Source organism: Eptatretus burgeri, chromosome 6 (assembly GCF_056783735.1).
Source record: "Eptatretus burgeri isolate ZD-2024b chromosome 6, Ebu_testis_v1, whole genome shotgun sequence".
Classification (NCBI taxonomy): Eukaryota; Metazoa; Chordata; class Myxini; order Myxiniformes; family Myxinidae; genus Eptatretus; species Eptatretus burgeri.
Window position 1 is genome coordinate 29,363,869 of NC_140966.1, and position 26,500 is coordinate 29,390,368.

Here is a 26,500-nt window from a genome sequence, read left to right on the forward strand (position 1 = left end):
ATGATTCAACAACGCGCATAAAACAATTTAAGTTGATCGGAGGTGATTTAGAGGTCGCTCCATATGACGACTGTTTGTTTCATGAGTTGGTTAAATTAGGGTATGGTCAGGTATGATTACAGGTACTTCTGGATGTCCAAGGTGGATATGGAGTGCATTTTCGAACTCTATGGGGTCGATTTACTCCAAGAAATGACTGCACCGACATTGAATTCACTACCATTTCGAAAATATGACTTAAAACAAGATTTATCATTACTGGAGTTGAGTAACTAATCCTACTCATTTCGATATTTTCTAATCTATAATTATTATCTTGCCAAAACGAAGTTTTTGCAAGATATGTTCGTCAGCTTGTATGTTTTTTTGTTTTTTTGTTTGTTTGTTTGTTTGTTTGTCTGTAATCACGTATAAAAAATTCTGCAGAGCACAGTTATCATTGGAAATTTTTGTAACTTCGCATATCAGAGGCCTATCTATAGAGGTCCCTTTCAGTGCACAAAATTTTGAAGGTCAAGGTCAAAGGTCAAGGTCACTTTGTCGCAAATCAGTGGAGTCGATGAAACCCTTATTTTTTGAGTAATTTTGATTGGATCGTCTTCAAACTTCATGGGAATATAGTTCATGGTCTGGCGCTCAGCTGATTAATTTTTGGTGGCGATTGGCCTTGACCTTCATGGTTAGTACCTGAGGTCAAACATATTTGACCCCAAGGTCAAATTTTCAAGTTTTAGGAACCATATCGTGTAGTACCTCAAATTGAACACCTCGATGAGCGCTTTCTAGATATGTCAAGCTTGAGACATTATGACGTCATTTGGTGACGTTATGAGGCAAACGCATATTTTTCATGGTTATTCTGTAGAACGATTCTCATCGGAATCTCTCATAGGCAGATATTCCTCAAGGAGTTGCTCCTGGTGCATAGCAGCTCTGTTCACCTCAGTGTGACCTCAAAGAAGTCACACGTGGTCACCTTTTGCCAAGATACGGGTCACCCTGCGGGTGACATTGTTTTTATTAATTTGTTGTCCGTCTAAACATTTGTTAGAGTAAATCGATCCCACTGAGTTCGAAAATGCAGTCCATTTTCACCTAGGAAGATCAGAAGTGTACGGATTCGCATCTCACCATACCATAATTTTTCAATCAATGGAATTACAAACTATTAGAATATTTCGTCTCATTTACCAAATACCACTATCATCTCCACCTCTATTGCTGTCTCCACTCCCGCCTGAACTTATTTCTTGCCGGCCAAACATCCAGTGTTTTAGATTCAATGATTCACGAAAAATATGTTAGTTATTTATTTAGTTCTTATTATATTAAATTAGGGTATGGAAAAATGTGAATCCGTACACTTCCAAACTTCCTAGGTGAAAATGGATTGTATTTTCGAACTCAGTGGGGTTGATTTACTCCAACAAATGTTTAGACGGACAACAAATTAATTAGATTCGAAAATATCGAAATGAGTGGGATTAGTTACTCAACTCCAGTAATGATAAATCTTATTTTAAGTCATATTTTCGAAATGGTAGTGAATTCAATGTCGGTGCAGTCATTTCTTAGAGTAAATCGACCCCATAGAGTTCGAAAATGCACTCCATATCCAGCTCGGACATCCAGAAGTACCCATAATCGTACCTGACCATACCCTAATTTATTCAAGTCATGAGACTTAAAGTCGTCATATGGAGCGACCTCTAAATCACCTCCGATCAAGCTAAAAAAAATTCTGCGCGTTATTGGATCATATTAGAATAATTTTAAGCTTGTGGAGCAACATTCTATTTTTCTCGACTTATTTGGACAACCCAAATAGACACTTTATACAAACACTCATGAGGTTAACTAATATTGACGCATTACACAAACACTCATGAGCTAAACTAACATAGACACTTTATACAAATACTTGAGTGGTAAACTCATAGAAACGCTTTATACAAACACTCATGAGGTTAACTAATATAGACGCTTTACACAAACACTCATGAGGTAAACTAACATAGACACTTTATACAAATACTTGTGTGGTAAACTAATAAAAACGCTTTATACAAATACTCGAGAGGTAAACAATGAAAGACGCTTTATACAAATACTCATGAGGTAAAGTAATATAGACGCTTTACACAAATACTCGAGAGGTAAACTAATATGCACGTTTTATACAAATATTCGAGAGGTAAACTAATAAAGATACTTTATACAAATACTCGAGAGGTAAATGACGAAAGACGCTTTGTACAAATACTCGTGAGGTAAACTAATGTCGAAACTTCATACAAACACTTGTGAGGTAAACTCATATCGACACTTTATACAAACACTCAAGAGGTAAACTAACGAAGACGCTTTACACAAATATTCGAGAGGTAAACTAATAAAGACACTTTATACAAATACTCGAGAGGGAAAGGAATATAGACACTTTATAAAACACTCGTGAGGTCAAGTAATAGACACTTTATACAAACACTCGTGAGGTGAACTAATATAGACTCTTTATGCAAACTCTCCAAGGTAATTGAATATAAACGCGTTATACAAACACCCATGAGATTAACAAATATAGATATACACTTGATACAAACACTCATGAGGTTAACTAATATAGACACTTTACACAAACACTCAATAGGTAAACTAATAAAGACACTTTACACAAATATTCAAGAGGTAAACTAATAATGACACTTTATACAAATACTCGAGAGGGAAACAAATATAGACGCTTTATACAAATACTTGAGTGGTAAACTAATAAAAACGCTTTATAAAAATACTCGAGAGGTAAACGACGAAAGACGCTTTACACAAATACTCATTAGGTAAACTAATATAGACACTTTATACAAACACTCGTGAGGTAAACTAATATAGACACTTTATAGAAACACTCATGAGGTAAACTAATTTTGACGCTTTGTACAAATACTCGAGAGGTAAACTAATAAACACGCTTTATACAAATACTCAAGAGGTAAACGACGAAAGACACTTTAGACAAATACTCGTGAGGTAAACTAATATAGACACTTTATACAAACACTCGTGAGGTCAACTAATAGACACTTTATACAAACACTCGTGAGGTAAACTAATATAGACACTTTATACAAACACTCATGAGGTAAACTAAATTGACGCTTTATACAAATACTCGAGAGGTAAACCCATATAGACACTTTATACAAACACTCGTGAGGTCAACTAATAGACACTTTATACAAACACTCGTGAGGTAAACTAATATAGACGCTTTACACAAACACTCATGAGGTAAACTAATATAGACACTTTATACAAACACTTGTGAGGTGAACTAATATAGACTCTTTATGCAAACTCTCCGAGGTAAATGAATATAAACGCGTTATACAAACACTCATGAGATTAACAAATATAGATAGACACTTTATACAAACACTCATGAGGTAAACTAATATAGACGCTTTACACAAATACTCGTGAGGTAAACTAATATAGACACTTTATACAAACACTCGTGAGGTAAACTAATATAGACAATTTATACAAACACTCGTGAGGTGAACTAATATAGACACTTTATACAAACACTCGTGAGGTAAACTAATTTTGACGCTTTATACAAATACTCGAGAGGTAAACCAATATAGACACTTTATAAAACACTCGTGAGGTCAACTAATAGACACTTTATACAAACACTCGTGAGGTAAACTAGTATAGACACTTTATACAAACACTCGTGAGGTGAACTAATATAGACACTTTATACAAACACACGTGAGGTAAACTAATATAGACGCTTTACACAAATACTCGTGAGGTAAACTAATATAGACACTTTATACAAACACTCGAGAGGTAAACAACGAAAGACACTTTATACAAATACTCGTGAGGTAAAGTTATGTAGACACTTTATAAAACACTCGTGAGGTCAACTAATAGACACTTTATACAAACACTCGTGAGGTAAACTAATATAGACGCTTTATACAAATACTCGAGAGGTAAACGACGAAAGACACTTTATACAAATACTCGTGAGGTAAAGTAATATAGACACTTTATAAAACACTTGTGAGGTGAACTAATATAGACTCTTTGTGAAAACTCTCCGAGGTAAATGAATATAAACGCGTTATACAAACACTCATAAGATTAACAAATATAGATAGACACTTTATAAAGCACTCGTGAGGTCAACTAATAGACACTTTTTTCAAACACTCGTAAGGTAAACTAATATAGACGCTTTATACAAATATTCGAGAGGTAAACGACGAAAGACACTTTATACAAATACTCGTAAGGTAAAGTAATATAGACACTTTATAAAACACTTGTGAGGTGAACTAATATAGACTCTTTATGGAAACTCTGACGTAAATGAATATAAACGCGTTATACAAACACTCATGAGATTAACAAATATAGATAGACACTTTATACAAACACTCATGAGGTAAACTAATATCGATGCTTTACACAAATACTCGTGAGGTAAACTAATATAGACACTTTATACAAACACTCATGAGGTCAACCAATAGACACTTAATACAAACACTCGTGAGATAAACTAATTTTGACGCTTTATACCAATAAGCGAGAGGTAAACCAATATAGACACTTGATAAAACACTTGTGAGGTCAAATAAAAGACACTTTATACAAACACTGGTGAGGTAAACTAATATAGATGCTTTATACAAATACTCGAGAGGTAAACGACGAAAGACACTTTATACAAATACTCGTGAGGTAAAGTTATGTAGACACTTTATAAAACACTCGTGAGGTCAACTAATAGACACTTTATACAAACACTAATGAGGTAAACTAATATAGACACTTCATACAAACACTCGTGAGGTGAACTAATGTAGACTCTTTATGCAAACTCTCCGAGGTAAATGAATGTAAACGCGTTATACAAACACTCATGAGATTAACAAATATAGATAGACGCTTTACACAAACACTCAAGAGGTAAACTAATAAAGACGCTTTTCACAAATATTCGAGAGGTAAACTAATAAAGACACTTAATACAAATACTCGAGAGGGAAACAAATATAGATGCTTTATTCATATACCTGATTGGTAAACTAATAAAAACGCTTTATGAAAATACTCGAGAGGTAAACGACGAAAGACGCTTTATACAAATACTCATGAGGTCAACTAATATAGACACTTTATACAAACACTCGTGAGGTAAACTGATTTCGACGCTTTATACAAATACTTGAGAGGTAAACTAATAAAGACGCTTTATACAAATACTCGAGCGGTAAATGGCGAAAGACGCTTTATACAAATACTCGTGAGGTAAACTAATATAGACACTTTATACAAACACTCGTGAGGTAAATTAATATCGACACTTTATACAAATACTCTTGAGGTGAACTAATATAGACTCTTTATGCAAACTCTCCGAGGTAAATTAATATCAACGCGTTATACAAACACTCGTGAGATTAACAAATATAGATAGACACTTTATACAAACTCATGAGGTAAACTAATATCGATGCTTTATACAAATACTCGAGAGGTAAACGAATATAGACGCTTTACACAAATACTCGAGAGGTAAACTAATATGAACGCTTCATACAAATATTTGAGAGGTAAACTAAAAAGATACTTTATACAAATACTCGAGAGGTAAACGAATATAGACGCTTTATGCAAATACTCCTGTGGTAAACAAATATAGACACTTTATACAAACACTTATGAGGTTAACGAATATAGACGCTTTATACAAACACTCGAGAGGTAAACGAATATAGATGCTTTATACAAATACTCGTGTGGTAAATCAATGTAGACACTTTATACAAACACTTATGAGGTAAACGAATATAGACGCTTTATACAAATACTCGTATGGTAAACGAATATAAACACTTTATACAAACATTTATGAGGTCATCGAATATAGACTCTTTATACAAATACTCTTGAGGTAAACAAATATAGACACTTTATACAAACACGTGAGATAAACAAATATAGATAGACACTTTATACAAACTCATGAGGTAAACTAATAGAGATGCTTTATACAAATACTCGAGAGGTAAACAAATATAGACGCTTTATTCAAACACTCGAGAGGTCAACGAATATAGATGCTTTATACAAATACTCGTGTGGTAAATGAATATAGACACTTTATACAAACATTAATGAGGTAAACGAATATAGACGATTTATACAAATACTCTTGAGGTAAACAAATATAGACTCTTTATACAAACACACATGAGATTAACAAATATAGATCGACACTTTATACAAACTCATGAGGTAAACTAATAGAGATGCTTTATATAAATACTCGAGAGGTAAACGAATATGGACGCTTTATACAAACACTCGTGAGGTAAACGAATATAGACGCTTTATACAAACACTCGTGTGGTAAACGAATATAGACACTTTATACAAACACTTATGAGGTCAACGAATATAGACGCTTTATACAAACACTCGAGAGGTCAACGAATATAGATGCTTTATACAAATACTCGTGTGGTAAATGAATATAGACACTTTATACAAATGCTCTTGAGGTTAACAAATATAGACACTTTATACAAACACATGTGAGGTAAACTAATATAGACACTTTATACAAATACTCTTGAGGTAAACTAATATAGATGCCGTTCTCATGTGACAACAAATAGACGATTCTGCTGGCAAGAAGAAGCGGATACAACACACTTCGTACGGATCTAAAAATATAATCATAATTGTGTTGAGAAATTTGTGAAACCTACCTCTCTTAGAATGGATGAAAGAGGGGTTGTTCATGTGGAAACTCAAAATCACAATTGTTCTGAGATATTATCAAACCATCGAATGTATCTGTTGAACCCATAATTGTGTTTACTTCCGGATCGGGAGCAGTTTCGTATGGATCGAAAGCCAAAATCACAATTGTATTGAAGTATTTAGCAATCCATCCAGCCACTTAAGGACATCTGATGGGACTCAAAAACATACCACAGAAGGTTTGGCAGGCTATTATACAAATAGACGAAGACATATAGGGGGCTACCCCCAAAACTGAGGGAGTAGTTTGGGAACACACATACAGATTAGGGTGGTCCAAAAAAGTCGAAAAAAATAGAATGTTGCTCCACAAGCTTAAAATGATTCTAATATGATCCAACAACGCGCATAATCTTTTTTAGCTTGATCGGAGGTGATTTAGAGGTCGCTCCATATGACAACTTTTAGTTTCATGAGTTGGTTAAATTAGGGTATTGTCAGGTACGATTACGGGTACTTTTGGATGTCCGAGGTGGAAATGGAGTGCATTTTCGAACTCTATGGGGTCGATTTACTCTAAGAAATGACTGCACCGACATTGAATTCACCACCATTTCGAAAATATGACCTAAAACAAGATTGATCATTACTGGAGTTGAGTAACTAATCCTACTCATTTCGATATTTTCTAACCTATAATTAATTTGATGTCCGTATAAACATTTCTTTGAGTAAATCGACCCCACTGAGTTCGAAAATGCAGTCCATTTTCATTTCATAAGTCCAGTAACTTATTTCTAGCCAGCCCAACATCCAGTGTTTTAGATTCAATGATTCATGAAAAATATGTTAGTTATTTATTTAGTTTTTATTATATTAAATTAGGGTATGGTGAGATGCGAATCCGTACACTTCTGAACTTCCTCCGCTTTTGCTCGCACCGGCTCAACTCTCTCCCAAACAAAGCAGCTCTCCAAGAAGTCTACCGAGCCAAGCAGAAGCCGAAGGCCCACTGAACCACCAAAGCAAAAAGCCTCCAAAAAGCTTCCTCCCGAGCCAGGCCGCAGCCGAAGCTCACTGAGCCAGCCGAAGCAAAAAGCTTCCGAAGGCCTTAACCCTAGCCCAAGCCAAACAGGACCCGAAGGTCTGCTGAACGACTACCCTCAACTCCTTTCTCCAACTCAGAACACGAACCAAGAAAGGATCTCCTCTTTATCCTTCTCCGCCCCCCTCCCCCGCACCCGGCGTGACTCATGCCCTCGTGATCCATCCCCCGCTCAACCACGGGTGGGAGGGAGTTGCTGACATCATGAATCACGGGTTGGCAGGGTTCTTCTTCCTCTTCGCAGAAGATTGTTCCCATTGTTCGTTCCCTAACTATTAAATCGATCCGCAGCACATCAAATCGATTTCTGAACATTTAAACAATGGAAGGTGAGCTATCTCGGGAACAAGCACTTGTCGACGTAGCTGATTAAAGGAACCTGTATGTTGTGTGCAATCGAATTCCAAATTCGTTCCAAAATATATATATATATATATATATATATATATATATATATATATATATATATATATATATATATATATATATATATATATATATATATATATATATACTCTATATAGACACATATATACTAGCAAATATAACCCACCGCTTCGCTGACGGGGATATTAAGAGAGGAGGAGGAGATTGGGACCATACTCTGTGCAGAGCGTTGGTGCTGCTTAAGCAGTCTCCTTGGCTATTAGGCACAATCCTCGACGGGTCGCCACTCCCACACAGTATACCAGCAAGCTGGCACTCATTTTGCCGACCTCGGAAGGATGACAGGTCAAGTTAACCCCACCTGGTATTAATTCAACAGCTGAGCGGGATTTGAACTCAGGACCCTCGGATCCAAAGCCCACCACCCTAACTATTAAGCCAACACCAGGCACATATTAAGAGAGGGGGATCCTGAAGAGAGCCCTCGGCACAAAACTTTGATAACAGAAAACTTCACAGCTTCATCCAGGAACCGTTCGTTACCCCTTACGGAAATGAAGGTGGATACTTTGAGACTTTGAGGATGCCCTGGGAGGACTCGATTCCACATTCTGAAACCCGCATATGTCCACACACACACACACACACACACACACACACACACACACACACACACACACACACACACACACACACACACACACACACACACACACACACACACACACACACACACACACACACACACACACCACACACACACACACTGGGAACATTTAAAACCAACACTATCTACCTGGCAAAGGTCTGCCTGCATACATGCATGCTCGCACTTGCAGCGACCTTTGTACCCCTCTGGTCTGCTCACTCCGAATCTGATTCGTACATGCTACAGTCCCCTCAACAGAGAAGGAGGGGTGGGGAGCAGGGCGAGGGGTGGGAAAGAGAGAGTTTGAGGGGTGGAGAGAGCGAGAGAGAGAAAAGGGGGGGAGAGGAAAGGGGGGGAGAGAGAGGGGTGGTATAGGGGTGAGAGGGGAAGAGGGGAGATGGGTGTGAGAGAGAGAGAGAGAGAGAGAGAGGGGAAGGGAAAAGGGGTGGTATAGGGGTGAGAGAAGAAGAGGGTGAGAGTGAGGGAGATGGGTGAGAGACGGAGATGGGTGAGAGAGGATGAGGGATTCTGGCAGATTTGACACCCAGTTTAACCTCCATCCGAGAGACAACACACATTGATGAATCACCTGGCCTGTGAAACATCGGGATGACAGTTTATAGCTGGGTCGGTATTCAACCACAGGCTACACAAAACGGGCATTCATACCTCTCGGTTTTCCTGCCGTGATGTGGCAATTCATTACTTCATAACAACTGAAAACATTTTTTACTCAATGTGATCATAATTATATCGTATTTTCTGGTATATAAACCACACTTTTTTATCGACAAAAAAGGTGTAAAAGTTGGGGGAGCGGTTAATACACGGGTATAAAAAAAAATCCGTCTTAAAAACTATCAATGCTGAATTTCAATTATATTCCAAATGAACACTTTTATTCAGCAGTCAGAACTGTTCAGGTTAAGAATTTGTATGTTTTATTACCCATGTGGGGAAATTAAATAACTAAAAGACGGAGACGCCCGGAGTTTCGGTGTGTGGCGTATTATATATATATATATATATATATATATATATATATATATATATATATATATATATATATATATATATATATATATATATATATATGTAGAGCCTCGCGGCTCTGAAAACACCGTTAAACACAAAAGAAGAAGAAGAACACCTGGTCTCGCATTAAAAGAAGAATTATTCACAATAGCCAGGGGTTCACACATTTTTTATTTATTTGGTCCTCCAATGAGTACTAGCAGAAATAGTTCAGTACTCATGAAAAAAAAATGTCAGCTTCAAGCATGCTCATCTACTTTCCCAAGCGCCACTCCGACTTTTAAAATGCCTCTCACCTTAGAATGCATCTCACTCCTCAATAAGCACTCTCAGAATGTCCACTCGAGACGAGACACTCGCAAGCCACTCTTTTTTTCGTTCCGGATGCTCCTGAACCTCCTCTTCTTCCTCCTTGCTCACGTGTTCTCCTTCGATCATTTTTTCTTTTAATCTCATGTTATAAACCTACAATATAACTAGCAAATTATAATGTTATCATCGATAAATTTAATGTTGAAATCGCAGTGTACGAATTATCAGAATTTTCATGGAACAATGTTACCTACATGAGCTGAGAAAACCTCCTCTTCATCCTCTTTGATCACATGTTCTCCTTCGATCTATTTTTTTTATCTTATAAATTAGAATATTGTTACGAATCTGGTAGCCATGTGCACACAACTGCCAGAGTCCCTATAGATCAGTTATATCGTTAAGTATGTGTTTCTAGTTAGAATCCATCCCCTGTGTCTAATGGGAATTAAGTGTACGTGCGTGTGGGTTATTTTATCGATAGGATTTTTTTTATCCACAAAAACAACAACTACATCCTCTCCATCACCAACTACAACGACAACGCCATCGCCCACGTGCATCGTGTCACGTACAGGGGTGAGGTTCCCTCCGCCCACCGTGAGCTCGTCCAATCAACGGCGGCCACGAGTCACCTGACAGCCCCTCGTCCAATCCGGAGGCGAGTACCTCAGAGCGTTTTTTCCCTCGACCCGCGGGGGAGGGGAAGGATAAGTCGAGTGGTGAGCAGTCATTGGGGCGATTGGTTTGGTTGACGAGGGTTCTGGAGACCGGGTGATCTTGGCGACGACAGAGTGGTTGTCGAGACGAGAGAAGACGACAGACGGAGATCGTGGCGTTTTGCCAAGCAGCCTGTGATCGTGTGTGAGACATTTCTTGTGGGAAAGGACATTTCAATTGAGGCATTTCCAACCTGGTATCCAAAGCCAGTGAGTGGTTGTCGATAAGAGTGCGTTCTGGTGGATCGTGGCGATAGCAGTCTGCAGTTCTGGCAATGCCAAGGTTGTGGGTTTGAGTCCCACGGCAGAGGTTCGGGTCAGTGTGACCGCACGAGGCTGGACAGGTATCCCGGGCTGGCTCTACCCACTGAAGACCCATTGAGGTCCATTTCCTTTTGTGCGTGTGTGTGTGTCCGTGAGCCCCGTCTGTAAGAAGAATCGTACAAGTGTTTTTCCTTTCCTTGTAAATTACATTTTCTTTAGTCGTGATAACTCTGCTCTTTGTGTGTTCCCTCCCCCCTATTGTAAATAAATATCCCTTTTGTTAACTGTATCAGCTCGTTCTGTGCTTCTTTCATTGGCTTAGCACGGTGCGTGTTGGGAAGTTGGGAAACGGTAAATTGTGCATTTGGACCGACTGGTCTTGGTAACCATCTGCTTGGCTTACGCACGGTTCGAGCACGATAACGGCTCGTTCCGCTCGAGGCCTGCCGAGGGTGTGAATTCCCCGGTATCTTTGCCGCATGGATATTTAGGTTTATTGAAGTTGGCAATTAACTCTATTCCACGCGGCCGAATTATTGGCGATTCATGGCCCTGTAAGGGACCCGTGCCTTTCGGAGTTCTCCGAGAAGCACGATCTACATTCCGGGTGTTCGGTGGAGCTGACTCGACTGCTCCACCTAGCAGTCGTACTCGCCACCGAAACTCTGCCCCACAACAATATAACATAAATTATAATGCCATCATTTTGAACTCAATTTTGTGCACTTAAACTTTTAAATAACAGTGCAATACTATATATCAGAATTACCACGGAAGAATCTCACCTACACTCGCTGAGAAAACCGATCAATATCCTCTGTTGTGCTCGTACACTTTTGAGATTTCCGAGCATTTTTGAAGTACGCATTTTGATTTTTTTTAATTTTTACCTCGCATGAGTACCGACCTACCAGTCATGTGAACCCCTGACAATAGCTCGTCTAATAATGGTGCACCCACCTCGTATAAGCTTGCGCGTGAACTTACGTGCATCCGACAACAGGCTGGGGGCGGTCACGTGACCCTCAATAAGTTCCGCTTTGTGCTTCCTGAGTGACTCGGCTTACGTCACCAGATTATGTCATGTATCATCCATTCTATCAATCAAGATGTCAAGGCGTTCATTTACCACAACGTTCAAACTCTCCGTTTGCTGGTCTGCAGAAGAGTTTGGGAACTGGGAAGCTGGGAGGTGATTTGGCATGGACGAGTCCTTCATCCGGCGCAGGAGAACAAGCAAGGCAATGATAGAGAAGATGCCAAGGAAGAAAAAGGCGCTGAAGGGAAAGCCAGTGAAGTGGACTCAGCTCGAGCAGCATCTCGTCTCTTGGGTCCAGGAGAAGAGAGCAGAGGGTTCCACCATCTCAACACTTGCTCTCAGGCTGAAGGCGAAGAGCTTAGCTAAGGATGATATTGGAGACTTCACGGCCAGCCCGTCACGGGCCTACAGATTAATGGCACGCCATCAAATGTCGGTTTGACACCACACATGCATCTGCCAGTATCTACCCAATGATATGGCTAAGACGGCGCGCTTCCAGTCCTACATCATCAAGTTTCGCCAAGAGCATGAATATCCCCTCAGCAGGATCGGGAATACCGTCCAGATCTCCCTTACCTTCGACATACTGAGCGAGACCACCATCACAGTGAAGGGGGAGCGCAATGTGATGATCAACACTACTGGTCATGAGAAGGACCAATTCAGCATCATGCTTGCCTGCACAACAGACGGTGGCAAGCTTCCCCCGACCAATTCACCATCATGTTCGCCTGCACAGCAGACGGTGGCAAGCTTCCCCCGTATGTCATGTTGAAGAGGAAGACACCGCCCAAAGACAAGTTTCCAGCCAGCATCATTGTTCATGCCCAGCAGAAAGGTGGATAGACGAGGGACTGGTCTAGGACTGGGTTCACACAGTTGGGAGTAGTCGGTTACATGGCGGTCTCTCCTGATGATGGAGCATGCTAGTCCTGGATACGTTCAGATGGCATAAGACCGACGACACCAAAGCACTTCTCCGTCGGACCAACACAGATTTTGTCGTCATCCCAAGTGGGATGACCACTCCTGCAGACCCTCGTTGTGTCCATAAACAAGCTGTTCAAGGACGGGTTATGTCGCTGTTGGTCTGATTGGATAATGATTGGGGACAAGACCTACCAAGTGTGGGAGGATGAGAATGGGCGACCTTCCGATGATCTGCAGCTGGATTGTCAAGGTGTGGGAGGAGATACCATCAGACATCATCAAGTGAGCATTTCTGAAATGCTGCGTCTCCAACATGGACGGCACAGAGGATGACATCATTTGGGAGGAGGAGGCTGCAAGTGGCTTAAGCACTCAAGGAAGTACTCCAACGAAACAGTTGATAAGGAACAGCTGGCTTGGCAAGCAATGATCCATCATATTAAACACCTCCCGGAGACGCTTGAGCAATGTCCAATTTTGACAAATGAACACTTTTTTTAGGAGTCGGAACTGCTACTAAGCTCAATTCGGGAGCTTAAATTTTGTAATTTGGGTTAGTTTAAGAGATTCTCAAGTTTATGGCATATGCAGAAATGAAATAAAGCCACAAACGCTGGTCTCTCGGGGCGTTTTTAAGCATTGCAATGTATCCAGCAATTTTTACCTTTGATGAACAGACATTCGATAATATGAGTGAGAAAGGTGAAAAAAAAACTTTATCGTTAAGAAATCGTTGCAGCCTGTTCCAAGTCAAGGCATGGTTGAGCAGGCCAAAAAACATGGCGGCTTCAGAACCCAGCGAGGTAACCCAGGATACGCCTTAAGACCCCAGAGAGCGAGGTGGCTGAGGATACACCTGATAAAGGATATAATTAAATAAAGCCATTACTTATCTTCAAAAGAGGTGTTTTAGTTAACCCAAATACCCAATTTTCACTCATGCACTTCCATGGAGTTCCCCTAGTATGCTTGCAAAGTTTAAGGCTGCTGGGTTTCATGGTTTTAGAGTTATGGAGGACACACACACACACACACACACACACACACACACACACACACACACACACACACACACACACACACACACACACACACACACACACACACACACACACACACTGGCATTTATTCATATAGTCTGTTACGGTTTGAGATTCGCCAGAGGGGAAGCATTCAAGTTTTTCCTGAACACCCAGTCCTGAGGCCACCGACCACAGATAATTCCGTGGTTCAACAGGCTGTAGTTCTTACTCAGCCATAGCCGCTTGACTTAGACTACCGGCCTGGCAGGGTCACACTTCGAAGTTTCCTCAATACCTTAATATTGGCACGGCAACCAAACTGGAGTCCACGCCCTCGGCGCCGCACCTGGTGATCTTCTGCTGAGTGGAACAGAGCAAATCAGGTGAGGTACAACTTCCTGTCTAACACCGCTTGTATACTGTCGGACCAATGAAGGAAAGGACAACCGAAACAGATTTTAAATAAGAACCAACAATTATTTATTTACACACAGGCAAGCAATCATTTAAAAGTGTGCACTTACAGACAAGGAGCAAAAGGCACAAAAGAGCAGATTTAACTGTAACACATAGTCTTATACATTCTTATTTACATGAGAGACATGGCCATCATTCAATCCAGGGAGAAGAAGAAGATGAACTGAGAAGAAAGGAAAATAAAAATATAGAGTGTGGGTTCAACTCCTTTCCTCACCTCACACAGCCCAACGAGGCTGTGTTAGCCCAAATATACAAGGGGAGAGGAAAGGATGGGGAAAATTGGCGGTGGAGTGGCGATGGGACTTGCAGCTGCATTTCTGAGTCAGCCAGGACAAACAGACAATTCCTCTCCAGCGTGCAGGACATGCGACAGTAAGTTGCTCGCTCCGTTTTTGCTGGGCCCCCGTGTCCAGCAGCTCCCCACGGATCAAACTGCGGTCTGGGCTTTTTACACTGCCGCATCTCCCTGTATCGTCGCGTGTCCATGACGCAGCTTCTGGAAAATGCCACTGTTTCTGATGGAAATTTACACAACAGCCCCACTGTGCCCTTGGCGAGTGAGAGACACCACGGCCGCTCTCTAACCCCTCCCTTCACACAAAAAAATCTTCTGTACTGGATGCCACTGTATCAGGCATGCAAGATGTGCTGCACCCCACCAAGTATGGGAAAAGCATTGCACTTCATGCCAAAGACATGCAAGTGAGAAGGGACAAAAACTGATGTGGTGAAGGTAATCTGATTGGCCCAAAGGATTCATGACCACAGATGGGCCGAATGTGCCCAATTAAACAATGTGCGGATGGAGTGGCAATGGAGAGGGATGCAGACAGACTGAGGGATGACTGACCGGCTGCGGGGTTGAAGGTAAGACCGATGGGGGTAAGGAGGGATTTTAGAAATGAGGTTTGGTGAAGGGGATTTTTGGTGGATTGACCTAACGGACCGATGGGGTGAAGGAGGAAAGATTGAAAGAAGCAGGGGGTGGGGAGAAGACGTCATACTGGGAAAATATTGTTGACACTTCAGGCATATGGTACTGTTGATTGTTGATACTGCACGAGGATACGAAGGAAATAAAAACTGCATGAAGGAAATATTGTTGAAACTGCAGGCAGGTGGTACTGTTGATTGTTAATACACTGCTTATGGTTGATACTGCCCAAAGTTGTTTTATTCATTGAAAGCTATGATCAGTCCCATATGGTCCAAACTGGGCAAAAATGGAGTCACCAAAGCTCGGGTTTTCGTTCTCAGCACGATGGGATCAGCAAAACCAAACAAGCCCCAATACCAGGCCACATCACAAATGCATGTCGACACCGGGCACGTATGTGGCTATCTGCCTCACCAAAGTTACCGTCCATGGCTCGGTTCGCACTCCCATCAAAGTTGTATTCGGCACGGTCCTCGATCCCACAAAACTCAGTCTTTGTCCTCAACGGGCGGAGAGATTTTGCCAAAGTTCAGGATTTCTCTCCAGGTAGCATGGGGTTAACAAGTCCTGCCAAGCTGCAGGGCCAGGCTGTAGTTCTTACTCAGCCATCGCCACATGCATGTCAAATGTCACAAACGCATGTCAAATGGCGTGATACCGGGCGCCTTGTGCGCATCTCATCCCATTGAAGCTGCCGTTTTTGGCTCAGTCTTTACTGCCTTCGAAACTGATGTATTTGACGCAGCCCTCAGTCCTTTCTGTCCCAGGCGAGAGGGAGGCAGCAAATCACGCCACCTCCCCCTCGCGGAAACCCTCTATGCCATTGTGTGTTTGTGTTGATGTATATGCATTCCTGAATCACTGAACTGAATGAGTTTAAAACAGGTGGTTGTTTTGGGGGTGTGAAAGGGAAGGTTTTAGTCAGTAAATTTTTTTTTTAATTCAGAGTCCCAGGGGTACAGAGTACAGAGAGGACTCCGGTTATCTATTTGTAAATATGTATGGCATAGCACCACTCCCAGTGGAAGCGGGTATTACAAGTCATACCAAAACATCCCATCTGGAATGATGTGTCCTTCACTAATTCTTTCATTCCCGGCAAATACCTCGTTCTTGCTTTATCACTGGAGCTAAGGATTGTCAAACAAATGCACCTATTTCCATGGTCAGCCAATGGAAGAGATTCATTTTCTTAAACATTTCCATCTCTTGTTATCCCTCATCCTAACCAACAATCTTTTACTCAGATTACTCTTATAAGTAAAGTACATGCCCTTATAGACGGGATACAGTGGGCTGCAAAAGTATTCACCCTCACTCCCCCCCCCCCTTCAAAGTTTTCACATTTTGATGCCACCTGAGCTTACTTCATGATGCTTTCAAATCAAACTTAATATATTGTTACGGTTGTGGAAATTAACAGAACATCATTCAGGTTTCCCAGAGATCAGTTATGTTGATAAGTGTGTGTTCAGATTAGATTTCCCCACCGATGACTAAGGGAATTATTCGTGTACCCGGGCTGTGATCTTTGAGTAAGCCATTATTCTTTTCCTATCTTTATTTTGGAACAACCACTACTTCAACAACCATAACCACCACAGCGCTAACCACAACCACCTCAACAAACACGCCATCCCCATCACAGAGCAACCACAACATCGCCTCACCTTCATCTCCACAAACACCGCCATCTTTTCGCCACCCACGGCGAATCCCATGGACAAGCGCCATCTCCGCCGACATACGCGGGAGCTGATGATTTCTACCACGTCCGCTCTCTCAAAGTTTCACGTCGAAATCGGATCAAAAGGGGTGGAGTCAGCGAGGGGTGAAGGGTGAGAGGTCAAGGATCAGACCCCATAAAAGGCGCGCTGGAACGCCAAGCGTTCAGTTGAAGTCGGAGTTCGGTTGGAGTCGAACTGGAGCAAGTGGAGGTCTGGGTTCGCCGTGGAGTTCAGTCGGAGAGAGAGCCGAGGTGACTGGAGCTTGGAGCCAAGGAGCGAGTCCAGCGCAGGGCAGTCGGAGCTCGGAGCGCAGCCAGCCTGCCGTGCAGAGCTGCGGGTTTTTGAAAAAAGCCGGAGAGAGGTCGCCAGCGAGCAACAGAACGGTCCGAGGTGATCGGGCCTCGGGACGATCCGAGCAGACGCGGAGGAACGAGCGGGCTCTTAGAGAGAGCATCAACTCTGAAAGAGCAAAGGCCCATTCGTTCCTCTGAGGCGTCGTCGGATAGGCCCGAACCACCAGGCCGCACGGTGGGGCCTGGGCTAACTAAGTCGCGTGGCGCCAATTGCCGTGCTGACGAGACAATGAGGGTCGCCCCAGCGAGTCACCACGAGGGTGACAGGTAACCAGCCTGGCCTCTCGGAGCTCTTGCGGTCTCCACGGCTCCGTGAACTATAAAGACCCACGAGGTCCAGTTCTACCCCTTGCCATTCCTGGGGTTTTTCTTTGAATGAATGTTGTGGTGCCGTGTCTGTCAAGTAGTAAACTGTTAAGTGCATGTGTGTAGATAATATTAGCACGGTTGTAGTTCTTTTGTCGTGCTTTTGTTGATTGCATAATTGCATGCGTGTTTGCCTTGCCTGACTGCATGCATGCATTCGTGCTTTGTAAATAAATGTCCTTGTGTGAATGTTGACCTGCTCGTTGCGTTCTATTCCCTCAATTGAACTGCCATAATTAAGTTCGGGATATTAGCTGGCTTTTAAATAGCCCATAAGATAATCGGATCCAGCGGGACTTGGCGATATACACCGCTCGGCAAATCGTGAACGGAGCGAGCTGCCTCGGCGGCTCGTTTCCAAGCAAGTCCCGTTGAGGTGTAAATCCCCAGCATTTCTGTCTGCGCGCATACTTCGGTAAATGGACAATTCGGCGATCGGACCCTGTCATGCGCGGACAGAATAGTTGGCTGATTTTCGGTGTGATTAAAAACACACCCGTGGCTGGATTTTGGCGTTGATCCGAAAGCTGCGACTAGGTTTTCCACGTCCGGTGGGTGCGTGCGGCCATGAATTAGCTAAAAGTGGTCGCCCGCATGCCGGCGCGGTGGAAAACCACAACAATATTGTTACGGGTTTGGCCATTCTAGGTCATAAGGGGCTTCTTGGACCCGCTTCCGGACCTTTGACCCTGAAGCTGACGAGTCGCAAATAACTCCACGGCATGACGGGTTGCTAAGCCACCACAGACGCTGTGTGAGATGATTAATATAGGTAGGGTCCTCACATCAAATTCCCACATTACCATCACGGCAAATTAGTATCCCCAGATAGGGAACTGTGCTCTCAATGTCCCATGACTGTCAATGAAGAATGGCCAAGCGATACTGTAAGTGGGATGTTGGCTAGTCACCGACCATAATGAAATTGTGAGGCAGAACTCCTATCCACTATTTATACACCAGTGTCTATCCAATGAAGAAAAATATGATCAGGCATTTTATTAACAGTTTATAAAAGCTTTAGCAAAGGCACATATATATACAGGACAAAACAGGTACTTGCAGCGCAAAACCAGTGTCACAAAGAAATATTTTACACTAAAGCACACAAGTCAGCCAACTTTACACAAATCTGCACACAATGGCACCTCAATCTTTCCGGGAGAAGGAGATAAAGAAAGGTTGATACACAGAGAAGCAAAGTAGGTGGGTTATGTTGTTGACCCCAGCCTCACCCGTGCATGAGCTGGTCAGTTCACGTGCTTACAAACAGGGTGTATGGTGTGGGTGATTGAGAAGTGCAGGTGGGAGGTGCAGCGTATGTGGGTGCATGTAATGTGAGCTCTGAAAAGAACTGTTGTGGACTCGGTTGATACTACACAACAGTGTGAGTGAATGAGGTGTGTGTGCTGGAAGGTGCAAGGGCGTAGGATGCATGTGTAAGACATTTAGGGAGAGAAGTCAGTTCTGGGGAGAATCACTGTTGACCCTTTCTCCACTCAAGAGTTTATGGTTGGTTCTACCAGGCACATAGGAGGTACTGTCTGTGGGGAGGTGGTGACTACACCTGGGAGCTTGTGTCTCCACACTCAACTCACCTGCTGCTCTGCGCTCATCATGTTGCATCCAACAGGCACGGTGTTTGGCACGATTCCCTTCAAAGCTGCTCTCGGACTAGCGGACTTCTCTCTACCCTTTTCTTGTTCCTGTGTATTTTGCAACTGTTGCCCCACTATCCCACTCACTATCAATCTGTTGCTTTTTTTTATCCCCCGCCGCATGGCGGAAGGGGGATATTGTTGTCACCCGGGTCGTCCGTCTGTCCGGCTGTCCGTCCGTCCGTCCATCCAGCTGGCTGGGCGTCAACATTTATAGCTGTGAGTGTGATAACTCATAAACTGTTTGCCATATCGATTTGAAATTTGGGTCACACATGTACCACCTGAAAAGGAAGAACCCTATTGATTTTGGGCATGGCCGGATCCAAGATGGCCGGCTGGGGCGGCCATCTTGAAAAAAATGTTTCAATGGCGGGGGATTCCCCATCTCTGATGGGTATATTTACCCTCTGTTACCTTGATCTTCCATGAGGCATGATGGCAGAATGATACCATCTTCATATTCGTCTTCATCATCATCATCATCATCATCATCATCATCGTCTACCATCAGAACATTGGTGTTGCCAAAGCAGTTACTGGGCTACAATCCTGGTTGGGTCACCAATCCAACTCAGGAAGTCAGAGTGGGAATTTGGAATTTGTTCATGGTGCCTGTGATTGCTCGCCTACTCTTTGTGATGGACACTGTGGGATCTTAACGTCCACCAACAAATGCTGGCAGACGGGGACGCCTGTTTAACGTCCATCCAACGGACAGCACACACATTGATGAATCACGCTGCCTATGAAACATTGAGATGACAGTTTATAGCTGGGTCTTGTATCAAAAAAACCCGGATTTATTATGCGTAGACCGATGTAACATTTCAGAAAGGAAATCAAGTTATTTTATTTTATTTATTTTTTGTTTTTTAATTAACCAAGCTGAATACCAGGAAAATTATATTACAAGGATTTCAATTGAGTTCCATATTTACAAAGGAAACAGCGAATTACAAATTGATACAACAAAACAAGTGGAGGATTTACTCACTCACCGAATTCTGAAGGCCGGATCATTATTTCTTTGGAAAAGACCACTGATTTTAAAACGAAGTTGCAAACCCAAAAGGACCAAGGAGAGAAGAGGGTGTGCTAAAACAATTTAGTGAAAACGTTCCGGAAGGGCCTAAAAACCAACCTTCGCAAAGCGCAGGGAAGAGCATCCATCAGAACCACCCTCGGCGGGAATCCAACTTGCGGTAACGCGTTCTTTGGTCGAGTTCCACCACCCGTGGCCCGATTTCAATGAAGTGTGAAATAGACCAAGAGGGAAAATATACTCTGGCCGCCTCCACAGCCCAAGTTCCGATCTACGGGCTGAGCCTGTAACAAACGGCGGCCGTCCCACACGATGGATGACTTTACATTACAGCGGAATGAATATGTAACTCGCGTGGCTATACATCTATATCTATATGTCCACATTGCTGTAGATCTCCGTGTCGAAGCTGCAATGGGTGCGGATGTAAAATATTTCTGACGCAGTTTTTTTTAACGCCTCAATGCATTTGCAGGAATATATGTATATGTGTATATATATATATATATATATATATATATATATATATATATATATATATATATATATATATATATATATATACATATATAAAATTTTTTGGCCACATTTCTCCCATGAACCACCACATATTAATGAAGTAAACAACAAAACCAACATTGAGCATTTCATTGCAACACGTTCAAGTCAGTTAAGTTTAAAAGTAAATTAATTCCATAACATGAATTTGCATCAGTGGATAAAATGCTAACAGGGACCATGTACCGAGTGTGTGTGTGTGTGTGTGTGTGTGTGTGTGTGTGTGTGTGTGTGTGTGTGTGTGTGTGTGTGTGTGTGTGTGTGTGTGTGTGTGTGTGTGTGTGTGTGTGTGTGTGTGTGTGTGTATATATTTGTGGTTCAGATGAAGGAAAGGAGGGGGATTAAGAGCAGTGGTCGGAAGATTCTGAGATGGGGGGAGTGTCGGGGGTAACGTCGTCATGGGGTATAAGGAGAGGATGAGGGCCAGGTATGAGCAACTTAGCCAAGAAGCAGAAGGTTTGGAGGAGGACTAGAAGAAGTACGGAGAGGCGTTTAAGCCGCTGTCACACCTTGACGTTTTAACCAGCGTATGACAACGTATCAAAATGTATGTAAAACGCTGGCGTACGCTGAACTATTGATGTTTTTTTTTAATTTTTGGGCGTATAATAACATGTTGGACGTATGCATAACGTATTAGTAACGTACACAGAACGTTTTAATCACATATACAGTAGATAAATTATACCGACGAATGCTGAGCATGTTGTCGGCGTTCACAACCTATGCCCAATGATAGTCTAACTTATGCATAGCGCGTGGCAGCGTATCGCCGACGATCACGTGGCGTAGGCTATTAATAGGCTGTGGCTCGACGATTCAAATCATAACCGCACAAGACATTGAAGTGTCAAGCCGCTGTCACACTTTGACGTTTTAGCCAGCATATGTCGACGTATGAAAAATTTGCCGAACCAAGCTGGCACGTCGAATACGTTATGGGTAAGTTTTGTATACATTAAGAGCACGCTGGCATACGTCATAGTACGCTGGCATACGTCATTGTACGCCGAGTACGTTGATAAATTTTCAGCATGTTGAAAATTTCCCGACGTACTCGACGTATGATACACATTCCGCATACGCTGGCATAAGTTGGAGGCACGCTACGTGATCGTTGACACACATCGACATACGTTACTTGTACATTGCTCATAAGTCGAAACACGTCAAGGTAATGGTTCGCGTCAGTGTTCCAGACTATCTGGTTTTTTTCTTTTTTTTTTTCTTTTCTTCGGTATGATGGTTATGATTTAAATCGTTGAGCGGCAGCCTTTTAATTCTATTATATTATAACCGCACTAGAAATCAAAGTGTCAACATGACCGTCATACCGAAGAAAAAAAAGAAAAAAAAAAAACAACAACCAGGGAGTCTGGAACACTGACGCTAACCATTACATTGACGTGTTTCCACTTATGAGTACCTTACAAGTAACGTGTGTCGACGTGTGTCAACGATCGCGTAACGTGCCTACAACACGTTACTCATAGGTTAGAATTAAGTTTTGGGTACGCTAAACATTACCTCGACGTGTTTCGACTTATGAGTAACTTACAAGTAACGTGTGTTGACGTGTGTCAACGATCGCATAACATGCCTACAACTTATGGCCAGCATTATGCGGAACGTGTGAGTCATACGCCGGCATACGTCGGGAATTTTCAAGCAAGGAAAATTTGTCTAACAGCTCGACGTACTACGACGTATGCCAGCATTCTACGATGTATGCCAGCGTACTACGACGTATGCCAGCGTGCTCTTAACGTATACAAACTTACCCATAACGTATTCGACGTGTGCCGGCGTTTTAGCCCAATTTTGCACACGTCAGGCATACGTTGGCTAAATCGTCAAGGTGTGACAGGGCCTTTAGGGTAATTGCAGAAGTTTTGTGTGGAAGGACGTCAGGAAAGGGTGCCTCATTAAGGAATATAAATCAGGTATTGTGGCTGGAGAAGGTAGCAAAGGCAGTTGGTGAAAAGGTTTGGAAGAGGATGGAGGGAGGAAACTGAAGTTTCTGGGTTGCTGCACCTGTATGGGCAAAATAAGAAAGCAGCAAGGAAAGCTGTCTATAAGTGGAGGAATGATATGGAAGAGTAGGTGTACAAGTTGGAAGAGGATGGTGGGAGGAAGATGATATACAAATTGGCTTGCAACAGGGATGAGGATGGTAAGGATATGAGGGGTGGTGATTAAGCATGGTGGTGGGATTCTTATGATAGAGGGGGGCAGTGTTGAAGGTGTGGGAAGGGTATTTCAAAGAGTTGTTGAACCAGAAAGGAAGCAACAGCGAGCTGGAGCCACCGTGTTATATAGAGGGGGAAGTGGAGTTGGTGGAAATCACAGAGGAGGAAGTGTGGACAACATTGGAAAGGATGGAGAAGCGAAGAGCTTCAGGCATTGATAAGGTGTGTATAGAAATGATAATCGTAGTGTGAGAAGTCGGAGTCAGTTGGATGAAGTGGCTGGTGAATCTATGTATGAGAGAGAGTTCAATTCCTATGGATTGGAGGACAGGGTTAATTGTGCCAACATGGAAGGGGAAAGGAGATGTTCAAGATCCGGGGAAGTACAGGGGTATTACATTTACACTCCTTAGTTATGTCACGAAGCTGCTGGAGAAGAATCTGGACTGGAGGATAAGGAAGAGTGTGGAGAAGAAGATCGGTGAAGAACAGCAATCGTTTAGAAAGGGTAGTGGGAAGACGGATGGGATGTTCGTGCTGAGACAGCTGGTGGAAAAGAGGTTGGCGGTGCAAGGTGAGATGGCATTGGGATTTGTGGGCCTGGAGAAGGCCGAAGCCACTATCTCGAGAGAGATGGTGATGGCGACACGGAGATGGATTGGAGTGCCAGAAGCAGAAGTTCGGTTGGTAGAAGTGATGTTATTGAACAAGGGAATGAAGCGACAAGATTTGTTTGGTCCTGAGATGTCTAAGGAGTTTAACATGAACATCGGTTTGAGGCAGGGAAGCGCTCTCAGCCCAGTCATGTTTACCAAGGTCTTATCCATTATTATCAAGGTCATTATCAAGAAGGAACCTGAAGGGTAGTATGGGGAGGATGCTGTATGCGGATGATCTGGCTGTTGTGGTGGAGAGTGGGCAGGAGATGCGGGACATACTGGGGTAGTGGAAGGAGGCATTTTGGAAGCATTAGCTGAAGATGAGTATGCAGAAGACTGTGGTGATGTGGTTCAGGCAGCAGAGAAAATTAATATTAGGTTCGAGAGGAAGTATATTGACATGGAAATAGGTTTGAATACCTGGAAGGAACAGTGACCAGGTATGGCAAGTCCGAGGCAGAGGTGCAGAGGAGGATTTAGGTGGCTGCGAATGCATGGAGGAGGGTGGAAGGAGTAATGGTGGATAGAAATATCAAATCAAGTAAATTGAAAGGGAAGGTTCTGATGTCGTGAGTAATGCTGGCCTATCTACAGTCGGGAGACAGTGGCACTGACAAAGCGACAACAACAGAGGCTGCAGGTTTGAGAGAACAGCTGTGTCAGGAAGATTGCAGGAGTGATGAGGGTGGATATAAGGAGGATGGATGAATTGAGGAAGAAGATTGGTGTGCAGATGAGCTTGATGAGGAGATTGGTGAAATGCTGGCTGAGATGGGCTGGACACTTGGTGCGGATGAGGGAAGAGAGAATGGCAAAGAGAGCGGATAGGTTGAGGTATAAAGGTAGAAGGACAGAGGTAGACTGTGGTTGAGATGGGAGGATTGTGTGAGGGGGGATATCAGTAATGTGGGAGTGGTTGGAGAGTGGAGAGAGTTGGCCGAGGACAGATACGCCATGGGCCCTGGTCATGAAATGTGGCTCGAAATCGATTTTTGTGACCCATCCAGAGGTACCACTTGAAATTAAGTTTTTCTACACCATTTCGACATCCAGAATATGAATTGCTTGTTGTCACGTCAAAATCTTGCACATTACGGAGATATAAGGCACTTTGGGTCAAAATCACCTGTTTCTGAAATTAGCCTTTAATCTGATAAAATTGTCAATAGCATCCAAGATACTGCTCATGAGGCCTTCAAACTTAGTATGCTATGAGTTAAGACATTCAGCGAGATGACATAAAGGCAATATCTGCGCTGATTGAAGGTGTCAATGAGTGAAAACACGTTTTTTGCAGAAAATGGCAAATTTCGTGATTTTTTTTTAATTCAGAAAATGTAAAGAATACAACGGTTGATCCCCCCCCCCCCCCCCGGGCATGGAAATCTGTTCCGGATGGCATTCAAAGGCTTTTGGGAAAGTTTTGTAAGATTTGACCAGAGATTGAATTTTCTATAAATCTTTCTGTACCGTCACTCATCAGAATATGAAGCATAGTCAAGTCAGAATTCAATGAGGAATGTGGGCAGTATAAAATCGATAGTAAGCTTCAAAATATTGCTTGCAGGACCTTAAAACCTGGCAAACATCAAACTAAGGCATGTATTCCACCCACCTATGGGTGTTCGTAACACAAATAACTCAATTACGAGGCCACAGTCTCTTTGGGGGCGCTGGATAGAGAATCACAAAATCGGAGAACGAAGGATAGTTTAATCAGCTCTATACATCCTCATCAGAATCGCTATCAGACTGATCATCCATGAGGGACTGTTTTTGGAGTGCAGCAGTAACGTTGAGGCAATCACAGCAGCCACATAAATCTGTGCACGGTATGCTACTCCTGTGACAGGAGCATCTGCTGTTCTAGCAGGGATTTTTCTTACACTTACATGAGACGTGCTCAAGCAGGTCACTTGGAATAGGCTCTTTAGTCATCCATTGGATTTTTAAGGCATTTGCACCTGTAGCCCATCCATGGCTAACAGGACTTGGAGCCTCGATAAGCAGATTCATGGCCCGACGATATATAGCTGCCTCGTAATTACATCTGGCAGAATGGAATCAAAGACTGTCGGATGTGGGTGAAAGACTGTTCACACAGAGACTTCATGCAAAAGACTATATATTGCTTCATCGACATTTTTGCCAGGCTGACTATGCAGGGAACAAACAAATTCTTCCAAAGATAATGCCAGAGTGTCGGAGAAAGTAACTGTTCACCAACTTGGATAAAACAATTCTGGAAAACTTCGCTCTCCTTCACCA

General features: G+C 42.6%; 1 long non-coding RNA gene across 1 annotated transcript in view; it reads left to right on the forward strand.

The window, feature by feature from the left end:
• The window catches only part of LOC147024464 (uncharacterized), a 213,082-nt gene that overhangs the window by 69,220 nt on the left and 117,362 nt on the right, over window positions 1–26,500 (forward strand). The gene's annotated exons all lie outside the window — the stretch shown is intronic.